The 8,595-nt window shown below is 31.4% G+C and overlaps 1 non-coding gene across 1 annotated transcript; it reads right to left on the bottom strand.

Annotated features, from left to right (window-relative positions):
* Nucleotides 1-1,311: 1,311 nt before the first annotated feature.
* Trnai-aau (transfer RNA isoleucine (anticodon AAU)) lies at nt 1,312-1,385 on the bottom strand. The gene has a single exon. It is a non-coding gene; the product is annotated as a tRNA-Ile (tRNA).
* Nucleotides 1,386-8,595: the final 7,210 nt, after the last annotated feature.

Raw genomic sequence — 8,595 nt, 5'->3', positions numbered from 1 at the left:
GAATATTCTTCTGAATATCATGCTTTTTATGAAAATGTTCCTATTTCTTCTATAAATATAAATAAATTATGTTTTAAAGAGAATGGTCACCATGAAACACAGACATAGTCCTTGGATGCCACTGCACAAAAACACCAATATTCTTAAAATTTTAACTTTCATTGATGTTAACCAATAACAGATTTCCTAAAGAATATTTTTCTGAATATTATATTTTTATTTTATGGAAATATGCCCATTTCTTCTCTAGATATTGGGTTTAAAATTGAGTGGTCATCAAAGAATGTTCTTGGCACTATTACTTAAAAACGCCTATAATCTCTGCTTGGACTATTGTGCAATAATTTTAACAGGATGTGTAACAAATATGCTTCTGAATATAACCTTTTTTATTTTACGAGAATATTCCTATTTCCTTCCTAGATATTTAAATTTAAAGTAAGTGGTCACCTTGATGATTACAAAAACTAAAGTCCCAAAAATTAAAATGTGAGATCACCTCGAAAAATTTTTAAAAATATAAATTACAAAAATATGTTTTACATAAGGAATTTTCTTCTGAATATCAAAATTTTTATTTCATGAGAATATTCCTATTTCTCTTGCAGATATTAACTTTTAAAGTGAGTGGTCACCTTGAAGAACAGTTGTGGATCTTGGACACTACTTCCCAAAAACGACCATACCTACATCTGAAAATTTGTGGAAAAGTGGAAACTTTTAACAAAATTTTTAGAGAATGTTCTTTTGAATATCATACTTCTTATTTCATGAGAATATTCCCATTTCATCTATATATTATATTGGACGAAGTAAGTGGTTACCTTGAAGGAGAGACTCTTTGTCCTTGGACACCACTTCTTAAAAACGCCCATATTTCCGAAATTTACTGAAAAATTGATGTGAACTAATAACAACATTTTTAAAGAATATTCTTTTAAATATCATGCTTTCTATTTCATTAGAATACTCGTATTTTTCTTGTAGATATTGGGTTTTAAAGTGAGTAGTCACCTTCAGGATCAGAGAATGTTCTTGGACACCACTACTTAAAAACGCCCACTATCGCAAAGGTTCTCTCTGGACTGTTGTGAACCTTTAACAATATTTGTAAAGAATATTCTTCTGAATCGCATGTTTTTTTTATTTCACGAGTATATTCCCATTACTTTCCTAAATATTTGAATTTAAAGTGAGAGGTCACCTTGAAGAATACAAAACCATAGGAATCCAAAAAAATCAAAACTGGCAAAAATAGAAATTGCAAAAAAAGTGTTTTTAATTAAATAAAATTTAAAGAAAAAAAATTTTTGGCCCATGAGGGGATCGAACCCGCGACCTTCGCGTTATTAGCACGACGCTCTAACCAACTGAGCTAATGGGCCAGACGCTAATTTTTGACACTAAGCTCTACACTTGTAAACAGACATATTTATTAATAAATTCTAAATTATTAACAATTAACAAGTAATTTGCGAAAAACTTAAATTTCCGCACGTATATTAAATTTGTTTACGACTCCTGTATGTATATATATATAATAAAACGGGTATTTCCATTATATTAAAAAACCGACATCTATAAATAGTCAGCGTTATTACACAGTAAATCGTCGCGATATAAACTGCATAATAACGTAATGGTTTATCCCCGATTTCGCTGAATCGTTTGTGTTTTGGTTTTATAATTAATGATGCCAGTTAAAACTTATTTTTTAATAAAAATTATCGTAGTATCAGCGTTTCGAATCTCCCAGAAAAGCGTACAGAAGGTTAATGTAAATAAACGCTTAATTAGATTAAGTACTGCTTATAATAAATAAGACAACGTTGCCAAAGTTTTAAACAGAATTGACAACACCGCATTGTCTTGTATTGCACTTTGACATAATTGGATTTTTAAGTAAGAGTTGATTAAAGTGAGGAAAGCCTCTCCAGCCCCTTTTACTTACTCGAGTATTCGTTACTCGCCAATTATCATAGTAACGAATAAGGAGTTCATTGAAAATTAAATGATTACTTTGACTTCTTCGGTTATTCAGTATTCACTAATTAGTATACCTAAATAACTGTCTCTTTCCGGCTGAAACCTACGTTTATCGTTTAGAACAAGAATAAGTCAAACTTTATTGCTTATTCATTTTGTAAGACCTATTTCCATGTCTAATTTTACAAAATAATTCTTCATTTCTAAATCGGTTTCATTCACCTGGACTTTTCAGTATGGGCAACGTAGCTATATTTATTATACATATAGCACAATTGACTCAGAAAATTGGCTACTATATACTTATATTTATTAGAACTTGACTTATATGACCAAAGTCACACAACTCATCAAAAGATAAAATGATTAAACAACAACAGAAAAAGTTTGCACTGTAACTACAGATAACGCAGCTGTACAATTGACAGAGTAAAGACATATTGGTTATTTTGCTCATACGATAAATTTAGTCGTAGAAACTGGTCTTGGTCTCTAGTAGGTTGTATCACACAGGTAGCTTATACTTCCTTAAAGTGGATGATGTATTTTTCCTCCAAAATCGGACTTAATAGAGCTGATTACACAAATTGGATGTTTGCTGCTGTTCGTGATCCCTTATCCCTTTTTTCTTCACATTTTCCTTTCTGGTTGTCCTACCCTGAAGAACCCAAGAAGCAGAAATACGTGTCGGCAGGTACTACTTTCCATGTTCTGCTTCCGTTTTAAGAAGTATCCCGATAAATCTATTTTTTTGCTATTGAAATCTTCGTACTAGCTTTGATTCTTTGAGAAAATAATAATTTGTTGTTTTGCTAGAATCCACGTTTTAAAGTGAAAATTTGTTCATCCGAACATACTCTGAATATGGCCAGGCAATGTTGAGAATCAGAAGTAGATCGGATGATAGAAACAGATCAGCGTGATTTAGGTCTGAAGATATAGAAGAGATAAAAAATGTCAAGAATAAACAAGAAAATTAAATTTGGGGAGATTTAGATAAAATGGGATCTGCTTAGTCTTCAACTGCCTGTATTAGATAAAAAATATCAGACAGTTAAGCCAGTTTAGTCCTCATTTGTCTAGAATAAATAATTTTTTTTTCAGATAAATTATAATGTTATTCCTTATAAGCTTAATATAAGTAATATTTCTTTTCCGGAAAGTTAAACTTTTTTAATCCTCAACTGCCTGTATTAGATAAAAACATTTTATAAATAGTTAAACCAGCTTAGTTTTCAACTGCCTGTAATAGAAAAATTCTATTTTTTTTTAATAAAGTTGATACAAAAACTAATAGAGAATAGATTTTTGTTTTATTCCTCAACTGCCTGGAATAAATAAAATAATATTCCAAAAAGTTGAACTCTTTTAGTCCTCAAATGTCTCTATTAGAAAATCTTTTTTCAGATAGTTAAACCAGTTTAGTTCTCAACTGCCTGAAATTCTTTTTTTTTTTCAATGAAGTTGAATCCAAAAAAAAAAAATATTTTCTGTTTTATTCCGCAACTACCCGGAATTAAAAAAAAAATATTTCTTTTCCAGAAGGTTATACTTTTTTATTAGTCCTTAACTGCCTCTGTTAGATAAGATATTTTCACTCAGTTAAACCAGTTTAGTGCTAAATTTTTCTAAAAAAATCTATTTTTTTTAATGAAGTTGATGCAAAAACCGCAAGATTTTTTGTTTGTTTTATTCCTCAACTACCTGGATCAAATAAAGCAATATTTCTTTTCCAGAAGGTTGAACTCTTTTAGTCATCAACTGCCTGTGTTGGAAATATTTCTTTCAGACAGATAAACCAGCTTAGTTCTCAACTGCCTGGAATAAATATAACATTGAATAATATGGCCTGGAGAAAATACAAATTTCTAGTTTTGTTTTAAGAAAGTTTTTATGTATAGTAGCAATATCGGTGCCATCTGATGGGACATTTTCATCCGTTAAACAAATATTATCGGAAATGAGAAACCAGTGAAGGTGAAAACGTGGACCAGAATCTATAGTGTATGTGTATAGTTGCAAATTCGTATATGTTTTGTGTAGCGATGATGCCCCTATTTTTATATAAAGAGCTGACAGGCAGAAGTAATTAATCCAATTTCTTTAGTTCTATTAAAAATTATAAATTTATTTTATACCGTTAACTTGATCATGAATATTTCTAATATAGCCTTTGCGCTCTCCTGCGTTTATCAGGATTTTTATTATTATTCTAAGTATTATTGCAATAATAATTTCAATAAATGGTCTTTGTATGTAGTTTTTTTATTATCGACTAGCGACCTAAAGCAATTTAATACAACAGTAGTTTATACGCAAATATTACTTAAATCAACACAGTAATCAAAGTAACGAATATTTCAAAGTAAGTAGGTAGAGAAGTAAGTGTAACGATAAGTCTCTAATGTAGGTGTGACCCTTTTGACATATGTCAAATAGGCAAGGGGCGCCATCTTAAAACACAAAGAAAACGATCAAAATAAGATGGCGGAAGTCAAATATGAACAATGATTGTCGGCAACCCACTAATCAAAATTGGTTCCTCATCATTTAAACGTCGACCAATGCTTAACCAGTTCAATGTCGAGTGGCACCAGGACTTAACAGTATGTGCCAATCCTAACTATGTATTATATTGATAAAATCTGTATGTCAAATTATTTAATAAACTTTTGCAATATCAACATAATTGATATAAATTTTCAAAGAGTTCAACAGCAAATCAGTCTACGTTAGTGTTCAATGTTGAGAAAGAGCAAGTTTGCCGCAGAAATCTAAGCTCGACATTTCTTTTAACATTGATTAAGCTCATAACACTAAAGAAGTTATTACGTACAATAGATTTGCACGAAGTCAATGAACCCAACATTGTCTTAATTACAGAGCATTGGCTGGATGAGAGGAATTGATTAATAAACTACTTTAGAGCAGAACTCATTTAAATGAATCAATGAATACGAATCTTGTTAAATATAAAGATTGAATTCTGCATTACTTTTTTTAAATCTAGAAACTTGTATATATTGATCATTCCGAAACTGTAACATTTATTTTCTGGCTCTGGAGAAGCTTCTAACAGAAATTCCTCAAACACCACCTGTTATCTTTGCTGCAGACCTAAACATAAATTATGGTGATGCATTTTATTTAAAAATGCATATACTCATGTTACGAAAATTTCTTTTAGTGTCAAAGATCACATTTGTACTAGATCTTTCTAATCAGCTTTCAACAATCTTTCGTACTTTAAGTCCAAATCCAAGTCCAAGATCAAACATGGTCGTATTTTCTGTAGAAAAGAATTCAAAAGTTCTCGCAATCGAGCTATGTCATCCTGCCCGAATTATATCCTAATCTCACTGGATCCAATCTCAGATATTTATGTAAAATTGATGACCCTAGTGTTTTTTTTCCATCATAAAAATGAACCATAAAAAGCCCCTTATACAAATTTCTGGATCGTCCTGCAAAAACTTACGCTATCTCCACTTCATAAGGAAGTGTACTGCATGGCATCATTTTCATTAATATTTTTCTATATATCTTTAAGGTATGTTGGTGTAATAAAACCAGGATATCCAGTTCTTTATTATTAGGAATGCCAGCCTTTTCTGATTTGCATAGATCTTTTACAGTTCCAGTCCCATCCAGCTGATCAAATTGAAGATAATTCGTTATGTACATTCAACTTTGTTATGTGTTCTAATTTTCTCACCATGATCAAGCATATTCAATATTTTCATTCTATAAGTCTCAATGAAACAATACAGTTGAAACTTCAGTGGGAAATAAATAGTCGTTGCAATTAGTGGTACCAAGGCAGTGAACCTTTACACTCGACGAATTTTAATGAGGATTTGGAAACTTCGAGTTTCAATGGCATATTTTTGAATTTGAATTAATTCACGATACGAGCTAAAAATTATAACGCGCACAAAAATTCTTGATCTTAGTGTCATGGTTATACATACTATTTCGCTCCAAAAATCAATATTTAGCAACGAATTAATGAAAATAAGTCTTTGGTCCTTTAGACCCTTGAGGTACGCTATTAAATGATCCTTTATAGAGACTTTTTTTCTCCAAAATCCCTCGGTTTAACATTTCCTCATTTCGCCAAAGATCAATATAGCAACAAATTTCTTTTTTATGAATACACCTGCATAGCCACCTTGAGATTCAGAAGTTACCTCGACATATACACTGATGGATCCATCATACTGGAGCTATCCTTCATTGTTATCCTTAATTACTTTTGACACATCCACTAGTATTCTTCCAGTAGAGTTCAAACCTAAAGCAACAGACTTCGTTTGATTATCTAACTTTACCAGTAGTAGTCTCATAGCTTCTTCCTGAGCTCGCTACTAGCAATTTGCTCAACATAGACTTACACCGCTTTAATAAATTAAATTATAAATTAAAAACGACAAAACAAGTTATTTCCTAGGAACTACAAACTATTCTTTCTCCGTAACTAATCTAAATAAATTCATTGACCATCGGTTTTCAACTTGAATAGGGCCTACTCAAAGAGCATGTTAAACTGAAAGAGATCTATCATCAAAATAAACGACTTCCTTTCCTCTGGTCTAATACCAAATATGAAACTATATATTAGACACAATATGGAGGCTATACTTACTAAGCTTCAATATTAGCATTCCGTGACACAATCGAACGCTTTTGACAAATCACACAAGATTGTCGCAGATTACTTTCGTTGATTCAGGGAATTAAGCAGATTCACATAAACTCAGTATAAGCAGAGATTTCTTGATGTTGAAGACTAAACTTACTTTTGTTTTGTTACGAGTTTGGACTTAAAATTGCCTATATTTTTCTATTTTAGATAGAGCGCAGTAACACTGAAGTAAAATTGCTTTGAAACGAAGGTACATGAGCATTGGAGTACTGGAGCATTGTCAAAGACCAATACCAAATACAGAATACCTTCCAACTCCAAATACAGTAATAAAGAAGACCCCTCACGATACTTCTTGGGTGTGCTAGACATTGTGCTAAATGTACTAAGTTGAAGCAATTAACACTTCTTGGACAATGGAAACTTTTTCAACATGTCTGAAATCGGCAAAGGTCATTCCTATCAATAAGGCTGGAAGTCTTAATGATTCATTTTCATTCTTCATTCTTAATGATCATTAAATTTTAGACTCATCTCTTTGCGTTCAATCCTCTCAAAACTAACTGAGGAGCTGGCAAAGACTCTCTTATTATAATTTCTAACTTCAAATGGCGTCCTGAGTGGGGTTCAGTAAGGCTTCTAGGACAACTCAAACACAAGTGAAGCCATTTACAAATTTCTCAATGAGCTTTGTTTCCAGCGGGTGGAGCTTCCGCAACTGTTTTGTATGACCTCTCAAAAGCTTTTGATCGCGTTAACCATGAGATTTTTGCTTTTATGAGTTGTAGGAATATTAAGCGATATTTGAGCTTAACACAAGCCACCACCGTGAGTAACAGATATCACGTAACCAAAAAATAGCTTATTTTTTACACTTAAAATATCTAGCGGATACAAAAAGGTACTTTGAACACTTCTTACGTTAATTGTTCAAAATTTAAGCATGCACCCTATATTCTTTTGCCGTCAAACTAACAAATTAGAATCAAAAAATAATAATATTGATACTTAATAAAAATACCTACTCGTCTAATAGCTCTGAAACGGCATATGATCTGGTCTCCTCTCCATCATCCTCGGCTTTACCGCCATTTGCTATATAAAAAATAACCCGAAATTATTCCAGTTTTTAATTTTTTCTAATAAAAAAATACCTTCTAAGTGAGCCAATTTAATTCCTTCGTCGTTTTCGGTATCAATATTAGCCTTGTTTTCTTGGCCATACTCGGAATGCTTCTCGTACCCATATTTATCACCATCACGTTTCTGGTAGCTATCGAAATGCTTGTAGCCATCTTGGCCCTTGTCGTCCATTTTCTTGGAGTAACCGTGGAGGTCTCCGTCGTCGTTTTCTTTATCTCCATAGGTGTAAAGGAAGGCATCTTTTACACCTAGAAAAGAATATTTATCGTAAGTACTTGTATGTATTCCAGTACATTTTAGATAAATGAAACTTTATACAATAGATAAGTAAAATTATATTATGTTTTTTGTTAGGCTTCTGTGCAATAAGATATTGAAGTTAAATTTACGTAACTAAAGTGAGTAGTATAATAAATAGAACTGAATCTCTGAACTGTTTAAAAACAAACAAAATATATATAAATACAATATGCTAACCCAGATTTTCTCTATATATTTTATTTAAAGAATGAGCAACTAGCAAAGGGACATTATATACATGGTAAATTTCTTATATATTTGTTTCAAAGCACATATTAAATTACTGTAGAGCGTATCTATAATTAAAGATCTAAGCAAATCCATCTAGTTTTATAGAATCCTAAATCAAATCAATAAATTAAAATAAATAAAATCGTTATTTCAATTCAAAAATATTAAGATTTTCTAAAGGCTTTTGATAGTACCAAGGTTCTATATTTCATTGAAAAGCTATAGCTATTGAAAAACGTAACTTAAAAATAAAAATATTGATAAAGATACTCTTTAGGTTTTCTACTAAA

This window comes from Anthonomus grandis, chromosome 3 (genome assembly GCF_022605725.1).
Source record: "Anthonomus grandis grandis chromosome 3, icAntGran1.3, whole genome shotgun sequence".
NCBI lineage: Eukaryota > Metazoa > Arthropoda > Insecta > Coleoptera > Curculionidae > Anthonomus > Anthonomus grandis.
The sequence above is the reverse complement of the archived record's forward strand: the minus strand, read 5'-3'. Positions and strand labels throughout refer to the sequence as shown.